The sequence below is a fragment of the Hyposmocoma kahamanoa genome, unplaced genomic scaffold (genome assembly GCF_003589595.1).
Source record: "Hyposmocoma kahamanoa isolate Upper Pololo Valley unplaced genomic scaffold, ASM358959v1 62, whole genome shotgun sequence".
NCBI classification, from domain to species: domain Eukaryota; kingdom Metazoa; phylum Arthropoda; class Insecta; order Lepidoptera; family Cosmopterigidae; genus Hyposmocoma; species Hyposmocoma kahamanoa.
In genome coordinates this window covers 22,696,017-22,718,951 of record NW_020653850.1, presented here as the reverse complement: position 1 = coordinate 22,718,951, position 22,935 = coordinate 22,696,017, and the positions used below count along the sequence as shown (strand labels likewise).

Sequence of the window (22,935 nt, the reverse complement as noted above, 5' to 3'; positions counted from 1 at the left end):
GTCGATATTATAATTATTACTGGCATACATGTAAAGGCTGTATATCACTATTGCGATTTAGCCCAGTGCAGTTGTCGGACCAAAATTCAATGTCCACTGCATCATTAGTTATATTTTATTCAACAAAATCTAATGAACAGCTACCGGTTGGTAGTTTGCGTCGTTTGCTTCAAGTTTGCCAATATTGTGTGGTCCTCTAACCCAACGACGTGCTTTTAAAATAAAAGAGACACTTCACCGGAAAGGCAGTTGAGAAAATTTTGGAATTGTGATGCGTATACTATTTTTGATGCAGTTTTAATTGCCATCATGTAAATCTTTCATAACTCGTGCTTTAGATTTTCGTGCGGTTTCCTTATTTGAAATGTGCTTGTCATAAGTCAACACCTGCTCTTCAGTAGGGCTTCTTTTTTTTTAATTTATTAAGGCTTTGGCAAAGCCATCAGCCTAAACATGAAGTTTAATTATGTTTCTGTAAATATGGCCGCCACAAAGAGGATAGGCAATTTGAGGCGGCGTGCTTGGATTGACTCGGGATTCCTTAAAACGGGCCGGTACGGGTATTCTAGTTCGAGATTCGTATAATTTCGCGTTTTAATCTTCGATTAAGGCACTATCCTATTCCACTTTAAACTAGATTTCACAAAATAATTAAAAGTCAAAATAAAAACGACACTTTTCCCTCCAAAAGGTCCAGAGCGAATCCTCTCAGGCAAAGGTTCAGACCATAGAGTAATGAGGTTGGGGACTTCCCACGTTTTCTGAGTTTTGTGAACCTTCTTCGACGTGCAGGTTTCATTACGATGTTTTTCCTTAAACCGGAATGCTTATGGTAAATTCCGAATGAAATTTCGCACATAAATTCTGAAAAACTCAGAGATGCGAGTCCGGATAGAACCCACGGCCTCTGCTTGAGACGTCGTAGGTCAAACTATATACAATAGGCTACTAAACGCTGTGAAATCACATATCAGACCATCACATATATTGTCACCCTCTGTAGACCACGCGGAAAAGATATCATCGTAAATATTATTTAGTAATTTGAATTTTTTTTCTGCATTATTGTTGTCACGCACAGGAGATTCTAAGAAAAAACATATTTTGTAGTAACATGCTTTAATTATGAAATCAGAGTAAAGTAGTGGACATTTATTTTTTCAAACAAACAAAGGTTTTTTCAAACAAATAAAGGTTCTTTGCAGGTCCCATGTTGACGGCTGACTGAGATGGTAAAAATGATAAATAAATTCAATCCATGTTACCGAATGTCGTTCTTTTACGTTATTACGTAATAATGGCTCTACATAGGTACTCCAGTGACACTTACGTCGCATTTTAAAAAGGATAAAATACAACTTACGATGCACTAGTCTTAACTGTTTGTAACGACGGGAGCAGAGACATTCAGATTTTTGCGATTTAAAGCTCTGAGTAGCACTGCAACTCTGGACAGGCGTGTCGCTTACCACCAGGCGCACGACTTAATCATAAAGTATCATAGAAAAAATGAAAATTAATTTTTATATTGATTTTTATGAGAAGTAAAAAAAAGGAATGAAGTAAGTAGTATGTTGGGTAATTTTCCGAAAAATTTGAAATAGTGGAATTTTTTTCGGAAAACTCCCGAAAAATTTGAAAAATATCATTTGGAAGGCTATCTTTTGAAGTTTTATTTAGCGTGAATTATACAATAAACTTACATAGCTTTATGTCACACAGAGAAAAATGAGATTTAAAATGTTTAGAGAGTGTATGAGAAAAAACCTCCAATAACCACTTTTGACAGGTGTCCACGGCAAATGTGGTAAATTAAAGGAAAAATATCCGGAAAAATATTAGTTCTTAAATGGAAATTGTTCCATAATCCAACACTATAGGTACCTACCATACCTACCTATGTATGCTTATAAGTCCAACAAATCTTGATTCAATTGCGCTAGCAAGGACAGTGGCGTCTATTACAGAATACGTTAGTTGAAATTTCATAATAATTTACTCAACAAGAATTTGCTAACATGGACATTTGTAGACCTCGTCATCATTTGCCGAAAGACGCGCAAAAATCGCTTTTGCGTTGTTCGCGTTCAGAATATTCTCACAACCCTTACAAGTTCGTCTCGGTCCATCTTCTGGATGGTCTGTCCACGCTACGTGTTATAAAGTATATACTGGGCAATTCCAATACGAAACGCACAAAATCACTGTTTTTGTTTGTTAAATAGACTCTCCAGTGGCGACGTCCGGATTAGTATAGGATGCTGTATGTAATTGTATAAAAGTTCTTATGTATAATCTTAATATAGAGTACTAAAAAAACCGACCTTAAAGATTCGTGGAATTACATTTGCCAAGTTTTATTGAAATCGGTTACCGGATAGCGCGCAAAACCGGATTCATCCCCTAGTTTGCCACCCTTAGAAGTGGAATATTTTCTTCAAATTTAAATGGGACTAATACTGAGGTAACAAAGAGTATATCGAGAGCGTCATCTGTACCGCGTCGCGCAAGCTTGGCATCCTGAACAAGGTGCACCGATTTTTTACTCCAGAGCTGCGATACCTGTTGTATAAAGCTCAGGTCCGAAGCAGCATGGAGTACTGTTCGCACCTTTGGGACGGCTCTGCCAAGTACCTGCTCGATGCCCTAGATGGACTGCAGCGCTACGCCTTCCGTGTTGTCAACGATCCTCATGTAACTGAGCATGCGGAGTCGTTACAGCTTCGCAGAGATATAGCGTCTCTTAGCGTATTCTATCGCCTGTACCACGGTGAGTGCTCTGAAGAGTTATTCAACCTTATCCCTTCCTCTCCTTTCCATCAGCGGACCACCCGTGCCGGACTGCGATGCCACAGTTGGACGGTCAGTTCAATACCGTCCCGCACTAAAAAGTTTGGCAATTCGTTTTTATGCCGAACCATCAAATTGTGGAACCAACTCCCGGCGCATGTATTCCCTCCCTTCTATAACATCGGGTCCTTCAAACGTAGTGTGAAGAAGCATTTGGCCAGACCGGCAAAATGATAGTGACGGAGTGAAGATATTTGTGTTTTCCATCCGTTACTCTCATCTCTGGACTGTATTCGCACTTTCCATCAGGTGCGGTGCAGTCATTTTGCCGAGTCACAATAAAAAAAAAACAGAAAAAACCTCTTTCCAACAAAAAATAATCAACAAAATTGGTTCACAAATACCGGAGTTATTGGGTAACATAAGTACATGAAAAATATAAAGAAAATGCAGTCGAATTGAGAATCTTCTCCTTTTTATATATCGGTTAAAAATGAAGACAGAAAAAAAATATTTTTGCGAAATATCTTCAGTAAATATTCTTACTTTGAAATTTTCAATTATTAATACCAAAATCCCATCGAAGGAAAAAAATCTACCTGCAAAGCTTAAGCCTGCATCTGTAATGCTACTAGGATAACCGCTCTACGAAGAGACCTACCGATCGAGTCAGCAGACCTCACGAATTTCTCTATGGTTTTAACAACTTTTTTACCGTAGCGCCAACTGTGACAAATCTATGGAAGTTTTTTTCTCTCAACCATGGGGCCTTTAGAACTACCAGAGATTAACAAGAGATGTTGCTTTTTGAATTGTAATATTGATTGATTGATGATTTTATTCAATACCATGTTGTTTTTTACTACCATAATATTATTATTAATACAAAGATCGAACACTCAGAAAATACACTCAGAAAAATTTCCTTCGATACGGTCGGATTCGAACCTCACGAAGTGAGGTCCGTTGGTTCGTTCCGTGGCTTAGTTGGTATAGCGTCTGGCACGGTATGCAAGAGGACGTCGGTTCGAATCCGACCGGATCGAAGGAAATTTTTTTGAGTGTTTTTCTGAGTGTTCGATCTTTGTATTAATAATTATAACAAACTAGTGGAGTAATTTCACAAAAAATAATTGAATATCTATTCAATAAAAATTTAATTAATACCATAATATTATTTCTTTTGTGAATTAACTCCACTAGTGAATAAAATAAAAACAATATTACGTATTGACATTTGTTTCATATTTACGATTAATTTAAATATAAGTTAAGTACTATACTACTGTACAAAGTAATACTTTTAAATGATAACTATGATAACACTCAATGAAAATATATTATTATACCACATACCATTCTGTTTTTTTACTTTACTTGAGTAATTTTACGGCTGTTGGTTGCTCGATTGATGCTCTTTTTACGATTTAATGCCCTTTTGGTCTGGACACTTTAAGCGCGGACCCGACGTCCATTTGTTGGTAGGTCAATGACATTACAATTTAAATTTGATTTCGCTAATTTCCATTATTACACATACAGAGCGTTGCAAAAAATTAGTAATAGAACAGTTATGCAGTAAGATACTTAAAACTGTTGTTCGTGAGTTTGATGAAGAGCATAAACTTTACAGTCGTATTTTTAATTGTGGTTAACAAACTGGCCACCTTTAGTGTCACTTTGAAAAATAATGCTGCCATGTTAATTATATAGTGATGTACCAGTTTTAAATGAATTCATTGAAACAGAATTAGTAAAACTAAAGAAACTTTGGTAAACAATATTTCATTTCGCTCTTTTCAACTCGTTCTACATACTTCTAACATTTTTTTATTATGAATATTTAATTTTTTAATACAAAGATCGAGCACGAACACAAAGAAAAATTGATTCGATCCGTCTAAATTCGAACCACTTAGGTTTCTCACAGATGGCGCTATGGTATAAAGTCGTTAAAATCTGAAACAAAGACCTGCAAAAGTATACAAGAAATGCAGAAGGTCAGCTGCTTTGCCATTAGTTATTTCACAAAAAATAATTGAATATCGTGGTAGAAGAACATCGTGATAGAAAAACTTAATATTACAAGATATATTTACCTTGATGACTTACTGAGTGAATCAACAAAATTGATCCTATATGACCACTACTTTTAGCTACTAAGCAACTCACTAAACGTCAGTTCAATAACTATAATAAAAATCCGTGTATAGTTTCACTCTTTTAAACCAACTTGCACAGTGGTCTTCCTAATTCCGAATCGTATTGGCAGACAACAGAGCCCAATGACCTTATGACCTCCAGCCCATCCCCCTATCGGAGTCGAGAACAGTGTGACCACACTTTGAGGAACCCTTTACAACTTTTCTTATATAAAAAAAGAAAATTGGTTACACTCTTATCGAGCTATGTTCGAGCTTATGCAAAGGATGACTGAATATAACGACTTGATTTGCCCTTGGATGATAGACAGCGTGATTGAATCAATGGTTGTTTGCATCAATCAGAACAATCATCATCATTTCTAGCAAGTGAAACATTGTCTTTTGGTCAATATAAATACCTAATTACTCAAATCTTAAACTTAAGAATTATTGAACGAAAGTTTTCCAATAAGTCGTTTGAAATTTATGACTTTAATGAAGAAGAAGAATGAAGTTCAATCCTTTGCCACTTCACAGTCAAAAGTAAATTAAATTCCCAGCACTCTGTTAACTGTACTTATTTTTATCATAAGTAGTACTTGAGTAATGTTTGATAAAATATATACGTTGCGTTGTTCAGAATATTACAAAAGTAGTTAAGTGTATTATAGGCACAGAATAACTTTTTAATGCGAAATTTTGAACATTTGCTAGTTTTTATTACTAAACGATGGGTAAAAACCCATTTTACGGTTTCCGCGGGACGATATTTCGAGTCATTGACCATGGACAGTAGCATCACATAAGTATTGTGCATCCTGAATAATTAATACTATGTTAATGTTTAATTGTTAATAATGTAATGTCCAACTCCATGATTTGTTATTTTTATCTAATTTTTTATTTAGTTTATTTTATGCAATATGTAAAATTCAATGATTTGTAAATTTTCATTCAATTTATTTTGTATCAATTCTTATTAAGTATGATTACATTATTATTTCAATATATGATATTAGCTTAAGAATTACTATTGTGTTTGGATATTAATCTGTAAGCAATATGTAATATAATAAGTAAATAAATAAATAAATAAAAGGTAATAAACCACAATAAAAATTCATAAGTAGCTGTTATTATGAGATACTTAAGGTTCAATATAAACAAAAAACAATAAACCGTTTTTTAAAATCCGAACATCGCATTAAACCCAGCTGAATTGTCCTACACACTCCATGAAAATGCGATCCGAAGCCACCCTGAAAAAGGGAGGCTCTTAACGCATGTCCGATTCTGCGCGCTGCAACCTTCTTTCCCGGGCCTTCACTTCAGTGAATGAACGGAGGCTGGCTTAGTCGCACGCCGCCACAGATTATGAGTGAGTGTAGTGTAGTAGTGAACATGTCTCAGAGGTTCTAAAACTATGGCTGCGCGCGGTGGCACGCTCGGCCACCACCCAGCATGTGCGGTTTAGGTGAGCATACCAAATATATCCCAAATACTCCATTCTACACTTCGTTATATTAAACCCCTTCTTACACATAAGTCGGTAACATGTTTTGGCGAAACTGACGTCTATTAAAAGTATTTGAACTGTACTTGAGTCTTCGGTAATCTGTTAAACTAATCTATTTACAATGCTGAAATTGATGATTTAAAATTTTCCACAAGAAAATTCCATAGGTCTGCAATATTCATGACATAAAACCTTGCATTAACCTTGTAAGGTTTATAATGGCGATACGTGAGACGAGATATATCTCGTGATTAAGCGGTTAAATAATGGACTTAGAGACGGTCTAGCGTATATCGTCGGATCTATCACACGACCATTAATATTGAAAAAAAAAAATGTGTTTTAAATAGTTTCGACGAAGTTAGAAACCACATTTCTAACACTTACATGATTGCGTTAAGATCACTTAAATTTATAAAATTATTTGAACGTAACCAATACGCCGCCTATTTCATGTTAAACTTCTTATTCTTAATATCGTAATATTTTTATGAAGATATAACCTTTATATGTATTATATTTGATACGGGTTCATGTATTTAGAATTCAATTGATATACCAGAAAGAGTTGACGTAAAAAGTATAGAAAAGGCGGAAAATTGAGAGGAATTCTTCGAATGATTAGTATTGCCTCTTGATTGCTCTACATTGTTTGTAGAATTAATAACTTTGCAAATGCTGTAATTAATTACATGAAATAATTAATAAAACAAATACAGGTTCTCCACTTAGCTATTTTAAAATAAAAATAATTAAGCTACTTAATTCAATGTTCACTTGAAGATCGTTCTGAAAAACATTTACAGTTTTAACTGTTTTGCCACTATGAAAAAGGCGGAAGAATTAAGAAATAAAGTAACTTCTCTCAATTATCACAGCTTTTTAATATTTGTAATCTTTTCGGAAGTATGTACTATCGAAAAGTTGATATTTTTAGGATGTGCTCCTTATAATAGAATAGAAATAATTTATTCTGTAGAAGAGCACAGTACACACACACATTGTATTACTAAAAATACCAGTTTGCGATAACAAAGTTAGATACAAAGCAAAATGGAAAGCACAACATACCTCATTACAAACTATTTAACAATTTAAGAGAATCAATAAAAAAAATTAATTCAAAAATAAAACAGAAGAAAACTTAAATAAATAATTAATGTAACGAATAATAACTAAGAAAACTGGCAGCGTGTGTGCTTTTACTGCCATATTTACTTACTTATTTCTATGGCTGAAGAACTCTGACTCTGACGCCAAAATAGAGCATAGCTTCACCATATTACAAACACAGATATGTACGATACACTACACGTTTAATTTCTTTTGATTACTTAATGATTGGGACATTTTAAGTGCCGATGATGGAAGAACTGCTACGTGTGTTTACAATTATTGGTAGCAACCTACGATATATCAACCTATATATTATGTAGAACGTTATGAGTTTGTGTTATCTCTCGCTTCATTTACCAATACTTGACGGCCCGATGAAGGAGAATTACAATAGCTGAAAGAACAAGTCAGATGTGAAGAAACGTGGATAGAGGTGGAACAATGTCGTCGAAAGTTAACTTTAGAAACTTTAGGCCGTAAGTTCGAATAGTTTGTTGAATTTTTAGAACGAGATTGGGTAATGCCGCTTTCTGCTGATCCTGTCTTGTCATCGATATTGTTAAAACCCTTTAAATTTAGGCAACATAACAAAAAGCACTTGAGTAATGGAAATATCGGAAACAACGGCGGTACTACAAACAACCAAGAGACAATATAGAAAAGTCAGTTCTTCTACACTGATACGGCCGGGGTTCGAGCACGGGGCCTCAGAGATGGTGATACCATAAAAACGGGTGTGCAAGCCACTCGACCATGGAGGCTTTCAAATAGTATAGTATAGTGCATATAGTTCGAGAATAAATAGGCTACCGTCAAGGTAAACTTTCTGCTATTCATTTCGACTGCGAGAAAATAAAATCCATTACACAAAACACACTGTAAGACAGCATGCGGGCTAGAAATCTATGAAACCTACAGGAGTAAAATTTAATAAAGCATTTTCGCTAACAGAGTTCATAATTTATTGATAAATGTTTGTTTTGCACGCACTGGAAATGCTCTGAATCAACAACATATAACTAGTAAATACGTGTACTTCAGGGACATATGAGAGAATGAACCGTAAAATGAATGAGCTTCTGCCCATTGCTAACGGAGGGGACGCTTCCCAAACTTATAACGAGATTTCTGCGCAAGAGATAAGTTATTCTTTGCCATTTTTCGATAGACCATTGAAAAAGTTGCCGATCAAGAAGAAGTAAATACTATGTAAATATGTTGGGTTTTTATGAATGAATTTTACATACATCCCTCCCCGACATAGAATATGAAATACGCGCGACCAGAGTCGCCATCGTAGAGATCGTCGTAAGAATTTTACATTGAATCAGAGTTTGAATAGGCAGACCGCAGCGAGAGTTTACTAGGCACATCTAAAAATTTTGTTATTTTAGTTTCAACGTCGCAGTAGAGTTCCTTGTGAAAGGGTTCGTCTTGGCAAATGCTGCCATCATACCTACTGCGGTTTGTACTTGTCCATTTTATATCTCAGGGTGCGTACAGTTCTGGCGAATGAGTTGCGAATGTCTTGCATGTGCGCTGCTAGCATATTGCATGCGTTGCAATATATGTGGCGCATTTTCGGCAAATTCGCCAGATCTGTACACACCCTCAGGGTGAAAAACACAGTGGCAGTTTCCTTCAGTCTTTGCGATGAAAGCTCTTAGTGGCACTGCAATTGTATATATATAAGTGGTGGTGGTGAGCGACAAGCCTGTCCATAGCAGTTGCAGTGCCACTGAGAGTCTGAGACATGAGTTGACAAGTCCCATGTGACTGTAATTTCACCAGCTGCCATTCAAAACCGAAACGTAATAGTCACATTACTGCTTGACGGCTGAAATAGGTAAGGTAGCAGTATTTCCTTGGCGAACTCTTCCACAAGGAATTTTACTGTTGCTAAAATGTACAGGTTCCGTCAGTATGTTTCCTTCATAGAAAACTAAAGGATAAATTTCATATTCAATTAAATTTCGCAAAGGGATTCCGAAAAACTCACAGGTGCGAGGCCAGATTCGAACCTTAGCTTCGGCCTCTGCTTGAGACGCGGTGGGCCAAACAATTAGCCTACTACGGCTTCAATAAGTGTTTGCAATACTCTAACCTTATTAATGTTTCATATATAGTAAATAAAATGGAAGTAAATTAATTAACGAACCCAGTGAAGTTTAAATCGTGCAACTACAGCCACAAACAACCACCAAAAATATGCCCGACAAGTGTATCACCTCTCCACGAGGCATCCTCGAGGGCTGTTGACTGCTCGACGCTTGGCCGAAGAGTGAGCTCGTTTTTTTGGATATTTTGCAGTTGGCCGCTGATGGCCTTGACTGCGCCACCGGAGGCTCATAACCCCTAAAATAAATTTAAAGCTAAGTAGCGGGCCTGAGGGCGCCCAAGTGGGCACGGCTCAGGGCGCTACTGGAGACTTCCGCTAGAAGGGCGTGTTGCAGGAGAGATTCTACCAGTGTACGTGCTGAAATGAGGGGCTCTACGACCTCGCCGGCGAGGACGGTTGGTGCGTGAGGGACGGGACTGACTAGCGATCTGGTTGGCCTTCAAAGTGGCGAGAGTGATAGGGCCGTCAGGGTCGTTGAGGATGCAGCCACCACGAGGGGGTTGGGGTAGTGAGGAGCAGAGTCGAAGTATTTCCTCGATGCCTGTTTCATGAGAGTGAGCTCGTTCGGAACAGTTGGTGTATTTATACCCCGCTACCCCCAGTGTTACTATTGTTGTCACACGGGTCTCGCTTATAATGATAGCAAGTAACGATCGATCCACATCATTTATTGTAAAAGGTATAACAGTAGGGCAAAGTGAAGGAAAGAAGAAAGGAAGGACAGACCCAAAAGGGCCTGTATTCGTATGAAATAAATTGCTGCTTTATAAGCAGTTAGGTTTACATGATAGAGAGTGTACGGACTTTCCGAGAATTAGGATGGGAATGGCGATGGAACTAAGCAAAGTAAGAATGGCGAAGAAAAATTTCATTTTTACATTTTATTTCTCCACAGATATACAATTTATACTTATTCTAAAGACCTTGCCAACCTGGGCATCAGGTTGTTGGCAATAACCCTCTTTTACATTACCTATATATATATATATTCTAGTTAATTCTTCATTAAATGAATTAGAGAATAATTTTTTAACGCTCACACTAGGTAAAACCCTAGGTAAAACCCTATCGCCGGTGACTTGTACGTACACACAGACAGCCACAAACATCGAGTATATAACCAGAAATAGGAACGAAATGTCCTTTCATTTGTTTGAAAACTATTCTGCCATATCATTACTGTGACAACTGCGCTCCGATTGGCCAGCACGAATTCGAAACAATTGACGGGTGTCGTCAATTGTTTCACTTCAAATCGACCTTGAGCTTTGCTATAATGGACGAAAATTGCAAAATTACGTATTTAATATTTAATTACCGGTGAAATTTGATTCCGTTTGTTTTGTCATTAGATGTTTTGCTGTTTTTCCTCTCGTTTGCAATTTCAGTGCAACGAGAGTTGATATTTATAAGTGATGTATCACTGATGAGTTACCAGGAACGTGTGGCCCTTATTTCATCTCTATTTCTGGTTATACACTCGACGGCCAGAAATAACGGACCGAACCCGGGACCTCAACGTAGCAAATCAGCATGGTAACCGTTCGGCCTCAGAGGCAGTTAAAATTTGCCAAAAGTGACCAGGAACCAGAGAAAGAACGATAAAAAGGTGGGATGAGGATGAAGGAGGTCGTCACATCGATAATAGTTTCAACGATTCTCGATAGCATTATGTATCTTTGTTTTCGGCAGTCGCATTTTAATACACTGGTAAGATACGTTCTAAGTGATCTAGTGTGACCTCGTAATCTGTCAACTAATTCAGAGCCGGTGAAACAGCAGCGTCTCTTCGTGTTAATAACTTATGTAGGTACCTTTTGAATAAAGTAAAAAGGTCATATTATAATTACATAGCACTCAGGTTGAAGTAGAAACGGCAATTCGCAACGACTGACCACATAGGAGGTGGTTAGCAGGAGGACATGTAATATTTAAGGCGGCTTTCCACAGCGAGACTCATGCATTTCTCAGCTACCTTTCGTGCTTTGGAGTTGAATCTTAAATATGTTTTAAATGTTAGAAATGTAGGTAGAAATTTGTCTATTTAATGAGTTGCGAGCCAAAATAGCCTGCACACTGAGATTAACCTTTTTTGGTAAGTTCCTTTCGTCATCAAAGTGACAATTTCGTAAATACCTCCAATGAACACTATGCCAAATTTATTTTTTGGTAATTTTTGTAAACAACCATATTTAATTACCTACTAATATTATGCTCCCCGAATTCTGTGAAAAAAATATTCGTAAAAAAGAACAATAAATGAATTTTGAGGGAAGAAAATAAAGAAACAAAATGGTAAGGTAAGTTTTTGTACTCAATTTTGGTGACAATTTCTTTTAATTTAAATATTTATAGAATATCATCATGAAGTATTATTTAATATTCGAGTGTGGTAACCTGAAATATTATTTAATATTTCACGATGATATTTTCGAGTAATTAAATAATACAAATTGTCACCAAAATTGAGTACATAAAACTTACCTGAAAATTACTGAAAATACAAATAAAAATAGAACAATTCCAAAAATTAAGATGGCGGAGTGTTCATTGGAGATATCGTTTTGATACCTGCATAAATTATTCTTGTTACGTCATGGAAATAAAACGGTTCAAGAAATTATTAAATACTCCTCAATAATAAAAAAAGAAATTCGAAAATCGGGTGAGTAAATAAGTAAGTTACCTTTCGATTCTTTTTAAATTACATTAAGTCACGGGAAAAACAAGTCGAGCGTCTGGTGATGAGCGATATGCCTTTCCTTAGTTGCAGTGCCACTCAGAGGTTTAAAAGATCTGAGGGGCCGTCCCACTGAGCTTGAATAGGTTCCCTCTAAGGATGAAACGAATTTGAACTAATCAGTAATCATTATTGTATTCCACCACAGAACAACAAATACAGTGGAAGTGATTAGTAAGCATTGAATTTGTTAGTCAATGATTCATCGTTGAGAGAACGAAAAAGTCGTGCGCCTGGTGGCAAGCATCATGTCTACTCACAACATTTATGGTTCCATTCAGAGCTTTATATTTATTCTAGTTGGTCAATATTTTCTTTTTTTTTAAAAGGAAATGGACTTGCTCTTGACTGCCCTAGCCATGGAGCAAAGATAGAGTTTACGATGGAACGAGCTCGCCCGGAAGATGCCTATTCAGTCGTTCCTTAAACAAAACATAGTTGCAGGCAGGGAACTCCAATCCTGGGCAGGGGTCTTTTTTTTTAACGCATACACTCAACATAGTCCTTCACTAGGGAAACCCTGTGTTGCGGGTGCCATCGGACACACACAGACAATCACAAATTACACCCAAACTCACGAGAGAAATGAATGTAGGACACGCAAACTTTTTGACTCACTATCCACTTAGCGCCCAGTTACACGAGAAGAAAGATTTCGCGCGGCCGCCGCGCGGTGACCGCCCAGTTACCACGCCTACACGTGCATTCATGGCGAATCTGAATTCTGTTTATTATGTTTATTATGCAACAACATTTAAATTCCTCTCAATAAAATTACCGCGCAGCAAACAAACAAACAGAGCGTATTTTGCCATGACAGTTAGACGCACACGGTCGCTGCGAGACGGCAACGCGGACTCCGCTCTTCGACCGCGCGGCGGTCGCGCGGGGTGACCGCGATGAAATTCGTGTCGAATAAATGCAAGATAAAAAAATTTCAAAACTAATTGAAAACACATTTTTTATATTAGCTTGAAACAAACAATCACAATTAAATTTTTATTGAATTCATATTCATATTTTTTGTGAAATTACTCCACTAGTTTGTTATAATTATTAATACAAAGATCGAACACTCAGAAAAAATTCCTTCGATTCGGTCGGATTCGAACCGACGTCTTCTTGAATACCGTGCCAGACGCTATACCAACTAAGCCACGGAACGAACCAACGGACCTCACGAATTTTTCTATGTGCTTGCGTCGTGTCTTTGTACTTGGTCTTTCTACGACTTTTTAGTCGTAGCGCCATCTATGAGAAATCTATTGCAGATTTATCACCCAGTTAGTACCTTTACAGCTACACAAGTAATCAAAACAAAAGTAAAAAAAAAACAATCACAAGTAAAAAGTTTGTGTAGTTTGTATTGATAATTCAGGTACTTTTTTCAAATGATACCTCATTTGAAAAAAGCACCCAATTGCTTCAGAGGATTCTTTAGCGTCCACTGGTAGGCGGTAGGGACCACTTTGGGAAACTATGGTATATCCGATGGTAAAAGGCGGTGAGCGGGATGAGCTGATGGAGCTCATGGGCACACTCACCGAAATTTATATTCTGTAGAGAACCTTCAGGCGTACTAAGAGCTTTTTGTTATAGCGACTTTCCGAGCACAAACAAAAATGAATACCAGGTGACGGGATGAAGTAGTCGTGCGACTGGTGGTTAGCGACACGCCTGCCCATAACAGTTGCAGTGCCACTCAGGCCCACAAGCTCCACTGCTACTAAATTTAAAAGAAGTTTAAGCATGCGTACAATTATTGCTGTTCAAAGTTACTTACAATCCGTATAATGGTCGCAGTGCTTGTCGCAAGCAGATCAAAGTCATAGCCGGCGCAGTACTTGTTATATGTTTCATAGCCAAGCAACATGACTGTGTTGTGTCGGAAATTTGTGTGGTAAAGTAGCATGTGAAGCAAGAGACGTCGTCTCAAATATCATCGTCTCAGCCCGTTAACACCCACTGCTCTTCGTCTTCCTCCTCCTCGCCTCAAATATAATATTAACTAAATAATTTTGAAACGTGTAAAACAGAGCCTTTGTTAAAATGATCTTTCGGTACACTCTCTTGTTGCCTAGCTGTTAATCCTAACAAAATGACATTATAATACCCCATAGTTCCGACATGTAATCCAATTTACCCAGCCTCCGCGTTACAATGAGGCACGAAGTTAGCTTGAAGGCTAATAACAATGTTAATCTGGCAGTAAATTTTATTACGGCGTTATGCTGATTACATTGAGGATGTACATATATACCCAGTGCGTCTTGTACTCAAAATATAACTATGTTATTTATTGGCATTAGGTAATAATATATGTATATACGGCATGATTTTAATATTGAATCCGCAATTCAACAGTTTTTCTTGAGAATTATTCTGCCCTACTTACCATACAGCCCCGGGTCGAGGAGTGGCAAACTGGGGCTGCCCCGGGCGGCAGTCTCTGTGGGCGCCAAGATCATAATTGTATACCTAATATGTTTGAAAAAAAAACACATGTTTCACAAAGTGTCTAGCATCCAGCGCACGTTGTTCTATCGATCATTGATTTGATTTTAAAACGCCTAGTTGGTTTTTGAACACATCCTAAATTGATTTATGAACATACGTCGTTTAACCTAAGTCGATTATATATACATACATACTTACATACATATATATGTATTTGTGAGTATTTTTTGCCAATTTATATCTTCGTCCTTTTTTCTTCTTTATTTCGCAAAGATCTGAGGGGCATACCGCATCCGTCACCCTGAGACTTATGTTAACAAGTTCCACGATCCTGTAATTTCATTTTCGAATCTGGGCAGAAACTTGATATTGGCGTCCTCTCTCTCCAGCGTTTGAGATTACCTTAGCAGCAGTAGAGCTCCTTGTGAAAGAGTTTGTCCAGAGAAGTACTGCCACCTTACCTATTTCTGCCGCCAAGTGATAATTTGTGCATTACTGCGTTCCGGTTTTGAAGGGTAAGGGTACTGGTGAAATTAGAGGCAAAAGAGACTTGTCAACTTATGTTTCAGGGTGACGGGCGCTGTGGCAATGCCTCTCAGATCTTTGCGATTTAAAGCTCTGAGTGGCACTGTAAATGTCATGGATAGGTATGTCGCTTACCACCAGGTGCACGACTTGTTCGTCCCGCCACTTGATATCATAAAATAACATATTAGTAATAGCAATCAGTTACATCTATCTGTTTTACTTGTACTAATTTCATGTCACAGTGTTATTTTCACGCGCTTTTCGGTTACGCCGTATTTAAAGAAATAAATAACCGCTCACGCGATTCACGCGTCTCTGGAAGCATACCACACCTAGAGGTGCCGGTGATGATGTTATACCGATTTAACGGATATCGAAGTTATAACAGGTAAAAGAACTAATACTAATTTGTATTTCGGTAACTATTCTAGCAAACCATAAAGTTTTTCATTTCTGGGTCTGTCATTTAAAAAAATAAACAACTTCAAAAATACGTCACGACAATCGTGTGTGTTATTGTTTGGGCTGGTGATGTCGGTGTTTATTTATTGAAAACATACCGTAAGTTGCGTTTTTTAAGTTTACCCTGAATATAAATGTTTATAAACTATACTTTAAGGAGTAATTTCATGGTAAACATTAGAACCACTCAAACGGAATATTATCATATTTACCCAAGTACACAAAAAATTTCATTAATGCTTTTTAAGTGCAGGATTTGCGGTGTATTACTGCATTTTATTTGAGATGTTTTTGTTGTAGTACGGAGGGTATTTATTTAGCAATGCAGAATAATAATTTTTATTTTTAAAAACTTGTATTTAAACTGAATCCTTTTCTAATTTGCGAAACCAAATACCCGCCATTTTGCGGTAGGATGAGCGCATCGCGTGAGCGGCTAAAAGTCGTCTTTATTGGAGAATCAAACGTAAAGGTCAGATTTGGCTCTACGTAACATTTCACAACTTTTCCCGGAGACAGTCGCGAGAGTAATTAATTCTTTCACTTTAAATCTTTTGATGGGATCTCATTTCTCCTTATAATAGCTTTCATCCGTCAGTAGCTACAATACGAACTACTCTTAGATTTTTTAATAAGGCACTTCGCTCACTCGACTCCATTGCTGAACACCGCCCAGTCAATCCACTTGTCCTGTTTTTTAAAATTGCTTGCCTTGCCTGTATCTTATATTTCAAATTGCAATCTAGACATTTACTTGAAGAGTTATTAGGAATGAAACTTTCATAACAATAGTAATAATAATATTATATAAAATATTACACCAAGAGCTCGCTCTGAAGTATGGACTCGTGCAACAGAGGCTGCCATATTACAAGTATTCATTGGAGCCAATACTCGAAGTTGACCGCACCAAAATCTATTAGGATCGATCCGATATCACGGACAGGACTATTCTTGCGAATAAATCTAATATTGTGATATTGGATCGATAGCAGTCGAGGGTATTTCTTGTGGACGTTACCATCCCGCATAACGAGGGTTTCGTGAAAACTGCTCGTGATCACGGACACTGAAATAATCCCAATTGTTTTGTGCTCAAATGGGTTAATTCCAGTCAGCCTTTCTAACTTGCTATGCTTGCTTACTTTTCTAGTTAGCTTGAGGCGGTTGGATTTCTGTGGCGTGTCGCTTCCAGCACAAATGCAGAAGGCAGTTTTGCTCGATACGGCACGTATTGTTCGCCGGTTCTTGGACCTGAGTCCCTAACCTCGGCCGACTGTGCCATTGCCGGGAAATACCGCCTCTCCCATTTAAAAATTCAAAATTAATCTTTTAGGACTTGGGAGAGACGAGAGTCTAAAATAAATACAATAATAATAATAATATATTATTTATTTTCAAAAAAATTTTGGCATAAATAAAGTAAGGTTATTTTAATAACGTTTTTAATAACAAGATGAGATTCGTAACTCTCAAAATAGGGTAACATGTGACATGAAATCCAGTGTGTGTATTAATTATCACATATAAGTATTGTATTTGAATTACTTAGTTAAGTAATTAAAATACAATACTTACTTTTTTATGATATCAAGTAATGTAACGAATAGGTCATCCAGTTACTCAGTCCACTCGAATATTTATGAAATGTAAACAACATAATATAATTTTACACATTGAGAACACACTTGCCAATACAGGAAAAAAAAGGAAAAATATTGAACCCTATATAGTCCAATCAACAACAGGCACATCTTAAAGACAGGAAACAAATTAATGAGACATAGATAATTAAGTAAGTTAGTAGATATTATAGAAAGTGTTTAGGGATAAGCTCTCAGGATGCTTGGTTACAAACGTGGTTATGGTCGCAGCCTCGTTGGCTATAGTGAGAGGTGTGACAAATTCAAAGTGACCTTGCTTGTTCGCCGTAAAAGACTGGATCTTATTATACTTGCTTAGGTTTCTTCATAGCGAGATTGACTCTTCTTACCTTTTAAGTGAAATAAATATCTGCACAAGGCGTAATTCCCGAATACCTTGAAAGACATTTTACTTGCGAACGTATAAGAATAACATTTCCTTTTATAATCCAACTTTACAACGAAATATCTATGAAAAACTCCGGTTTGGATATTTTCGACTCAAGATCCAGAATATTTAAAGGAGAAGTAACTCGGTTAGTATATGTCGCTTTTGTATTTAGAAAATAAGCATATTAATTAAGTAAGTAAATTATTAGCAAATTATGAACAGTGGATCTTGTTTGTTACTTTACAATAATGGGTCAACATAAGTAGGATTGCAATCTGGTACAGAACTTCGTAATATCATATTTAACTCTTATCAACGTAATTTGATTGATATCTGATTCGTTGCCCATATTATATAAATTATAAATAAATATAGAGCTCTAATGCTCGTTATAAGACGCGTGGTTCTATTACATAACACAACCGTCTACATAATTTATTTACATTTAGAAACATAACAGATTTTATATTTATATAAAACTACGCGTCACAGTCGACCGTTTTGATTGTCCCATAATGTGGCATTTGATTCGACTGCATATAAGAAAAGTAGAAATTTGAAAACTTATTTTATTTTTATTTTATTTAATTATTATTTGAGCCTATTTTAATTTTATGATTTAGATTTTAACTTTGACATTTTTTGATGGTAATTTTATGTTTTATTTGGAATTTTCTAAAGTAATTTATTAATTAATTTTATAATTTAGGAATATGGGTCAGAGACATCTGAAATAAAAGATTTTTATTTTATCTTTTATTTTTTTATATAATTCTACAGTACATTATGTAATTGATTGTGAAGAGTTTCTACGAGTTGCGACTCCCTCATATACACTTTGCATAAGAATTTTTAAAATTTCAAGAACCTAATTAACCCACCTACAGGTTTTTTAACCAGAATATTGCTGCAATCTGTGACAATGGAGCGTGTAACCGTCCCGAAATATCGGAAAAATAATAGTTAAACCATCATAAGAAAACTGTAACTACCGATTTATTTACTTAACTGTTTTATTTGTTTTCCTATTTAAGTAATCCGACGAGGCAGCCCTTAGAGTGCCTCGGAGGGTATTCCAGACCCACTTCCAATCTGTCAGTGTGTTTAGGTCCTCGAGGATACGTCAATCCGTCTTAATTTAGGCCAGCCGGAGAAACCAGTGGAAACGATGCTTTTAACTAATGGCTAGTCAACCCCAAATTTTGTTGGCGTTTATTTATAAGACGACGTGGTTGTTCGAAAAAGGGAAAAGTTTATTTCTCTTTTCTTGCACAGGCACTATTTATTATTTTAACTAAAAGCAGTGAATTTTCTTCGATTATGCGTATTTAGAAATCTTATGCCTAAAGGACGTAGCCCAATTTGTGAATTTTCTAATTTTTAATTTTATTTTGCATTGTTCTTATTTTGATTTTAATTTAACTTGAATTTTGTATTTCAAGTATTTAATTTAAATTATATAATTTTAAATTTAAATTTTGTAATTGTAAGTTATTGTTTGTAATGCTATTTTTCATTGCATTGTACTTACCTTGTTCCTGAGTTCTTTTACTAATAAACTAAAGGGAAATTGTTTGTTGTAAAAGGAAACTTTCTTTTATATTTTCACTTAACGAATTGAATAGCCTAGCAGTTAGCAGTGTGGGCGCTAGATGAGGTCTCCTGTTCATATCTAGCGCCTCAATTTTAGACACTTACATACTTTTGTAAATTGGTTCGAGCTTCAGTGTACTGAGTGTGTTATGTTAGTGGTTAATTTAGTTGTTCTTGTATTCCTAAGGGTGCGTCCAGATAAGCCGATAATGAGCCTGTTTGCGAAAGGCTCGCGCGCTGCACACGATCATTACCTACTTGGTGCGATCTATTCGCGCGCCGTTCGCGTGTCCCATATATTAACATGTATTTCATTGTTTGAATGCAGTACGCGTGCAGAGCTAGCGTATTGAGCAGCCCGCGCGCAACTCGTATGCAGCGCGATGGCATGCTTTCGCCAGATCTGTACACACCCTAATAATTAATTTCCTAGTTTAAAATCAATTGTTGGTTGGATAATAAACAGATATAATATTTTTTTACGATACCAAGGAACGGGACGAACAATTAATGCGCCTGGTGGTAAGCGACAGGCCTGTCCATAGCAGTTACAGCGTTACTCGGAGCTTTAAGTCACAAAGATCTGAGGGGCACTGCCACTGCGAGTGAGACTTAAGTTGACAAGTCCCATGTTTCGCCAGCACCCTACCCTACAAAACCGGAACACAGTAATGCGGACATTAATGTTTGGTAGCAGAAATAGGTAAGGTGGCAGTACTACACTGGACGAACTCTTTCACAAGAAGCTCTACTGCTACTGTAATAATGGAAATAAATTATTTTGCTATTCGAAGGTTAAATCATGCTCAATAGCTGCGCTTGTGTTGACTTTTTTCATGTAGTTAGGAAGGAGGTTGGGAAAATTAACAACTTAAAAAATATTTAGTACAAAAAGAAAAATATAGAATAAAAATTTCTTCCATTAGGTAAAACATAAAACAAAAATTCTTCTCGGATAATTCAATTCCATTTCACTTTAAGTTTCATAAACATTCTTTTAGCTTTTGTTCATTTTAGAGTCCGTCCTCGGAATTAAGAAACTTTCTAGAGTTTTCACAAAGATACCTTTTGCCTCACGTTGAATACAGCCTATTTATTTGAAATTTTTGATTATTAAATCCTAATGTTTTTTTCAAACTCCCATAGAGAATCTACTTTGGAATATTTTATTTTATTTATTTCACAAAACTGGGTCTTCTCGTCCGTAATATCTCAGTCCTTGGAGATAAAAGTCTTCGAGTAGTGCGTGTAGCCAACGATGACCTACGGCTCTGAGACGTAGTCTCTTACTGTGGGCCTCATAAAAAAGGTCAAAGTCAATTAACGAGCTATGGAGCGAGCAATGCTCGGCACTACTCTAAGAAAGAAAGAAAGAAAGAAAGAAACGTTTATTAAGCCAGCATCACACATTGCCAGTATACAAAGAGTTACAGTTACGAGCTGAAATGAATCCAAACTCAGTATATGTCACAGCTCAATTGCTGTAACGCTGGTTTTCAGTTGGAACCATTTTGAAGGATGAGATGGCACAATATTACTTAAAAAAAAGCAAACAAAAATTTACCGTTCATACTAAGAACATTGGAAAATTATTAACCATAAGATATTGCTACATAGTTAATTATTGACTATATGAAACACTGCAGCTACACCTTTTTTATAAATTTAGTTACCTACTAATTTACTAATCCACAACCAAATCACTCCTCCACTGCCAAATCAATATTTAACAGTGAAAGAGTGACTAGTTTTAAATTTGATATATATTTCGTTATTATGCTATAACATATAGAAAAGTATGCAGAAAGTTACATTTAAATATTATCCTTGCTTCATTTACATTTGTTTACATTGTACGAGTATGGAGTTAGATTCAGTTATGTGGAAATAAATTTATTTTTACCTAGCCGCTTAGTTGGAGCTCTAGATAGTACTGTTTTACCTTAACTTTAAAAGACTGAGTGGAGGAGAGGATTCGCAAGGGAGGGGGAATATTATTCCATATTTTGGCAGCCATGTATTTGAAACTACCCTTATAGGCAGATGTTTTATGAGGATGGACTATGAGAGCAACATTACGAGAACTCTACGCGAGCGAATTAGAAATGAGGAAATCCGTAGAAGAACGAAAGTCATCGACATACCTTAAAGGTTAGCAAGTTGAAATGGCAGTGGCAAGGGGACATAGCTCGTAGAACTGACGGCCGTTAGAGCAGAAAGGTTCTCGTATGGAGACCACGTACAGGAAGGTGTTCAGTGGGACGGCCCCCTTCTAGATGGTCGGATGACCGAGGATGGTCGGGTAATCGATGGATGCACTTCGCGTCCAATCCGCTGGTTTGGAAGTCTTGTTCAGCAGTGGACGTCTTCCGGCTGATATATGACAAAAGTGGATACTATTCATATATAAACTAAAAGTATTTAATTAACCTAGTGATACTATAAGAATGTATCCTACTGATGTTAACATAACGTATCAATTAAAATAAGTGTATACACATCATTGACCTACCAACAAAATGATAAACATGGAATAGTTTAATAAGTGATCGTAATCGTAAATTACTATCATCGAGTATATAACCAGAAATAGAGACGAAATGTCATTTAATTTGTTTGAAAACTATTCTGCCATATCATTACTGTGACAACTGCGCTCCGATTGGCCAGCACGAATTCGAAACAATTGACGGGTGTCGTCAACTGTTTTACTTCAAATCGACCAGTTAAATTGAGCTTTGCTATAATGAACGAAAATTGAAAAATTACTTTTAATTATTTAGCTCATCATTGTTAGAGATATTATCTTCATTGCAATACTTACTCAGTTGTTGGCTTGTCTTTATTTCAGTGCAAACGAGAGTCGATATTTTTAAGTGATGTATCACTGATGAGTTACCAGGAATATATGACCCTAATTTCGTCTCTATTTCTGGTTATATACTTGATGATTACTATTTAATATTTTAAGAAAACTTAACGAAATCTTTCGTGTAGTTAACACGATAGACACTATCTAATTGACTTCCTAGCTGATACCACAGAACCAGAGAAAATGTTATGTTGTTTAAAATGTTAGTGGAATAGCAAGAAAAAAACGTTATAGACATTGATTTACAATTATATGGACGTCGGGTCCGCGCTAAAAAGTGTCCGAACTTATAGGGCGTTAAAATCGTATACAGCGCGTCATTCACGCTCTAGTCTTCGTTTGTTCGACTGACAGCGAAGCAAGCAAAATTAGACAGTACTGCGATGACATTACAATTTAAATTCAACGTTTTAGCTTTTTCATATTCCTTTACATGTCACTACGTTTAAATAGGTTGACTTGGGACATTTTTTTCGTGGTTTTTGTATTAGACCCGTCGTCCACTTATTTGTAAGTGAATGGCTATAGATGTCTTTTTTTAGCGGTGAATAGTAAGTGATCCTA

General features: G+C 36.5%; 1 protein-coding gene across 1 annotated transcript in view; it reads left to right on the top strand.

Annotated features, from left to right (window-relative positions):
• The first annotated feature begins 6,293 nt into the window (after positions 1–6,293).
• LOC113229817 (muscarinic acetylcholine receptor DM1-like) overlaps positions 6,294–22,935 on the top strand; it is a 108,369-nt gene continuing 91,727 nt past the window's right edge. The window contains exon 1 of the mRNA XM_026463496.1: positions 6,294–6,408. The gene's annotated coding sequence lies outside the window, so the exon portion shown is untranslated. The remainder of the gene's footprint in view (positions 6,409–22,935) is intronic.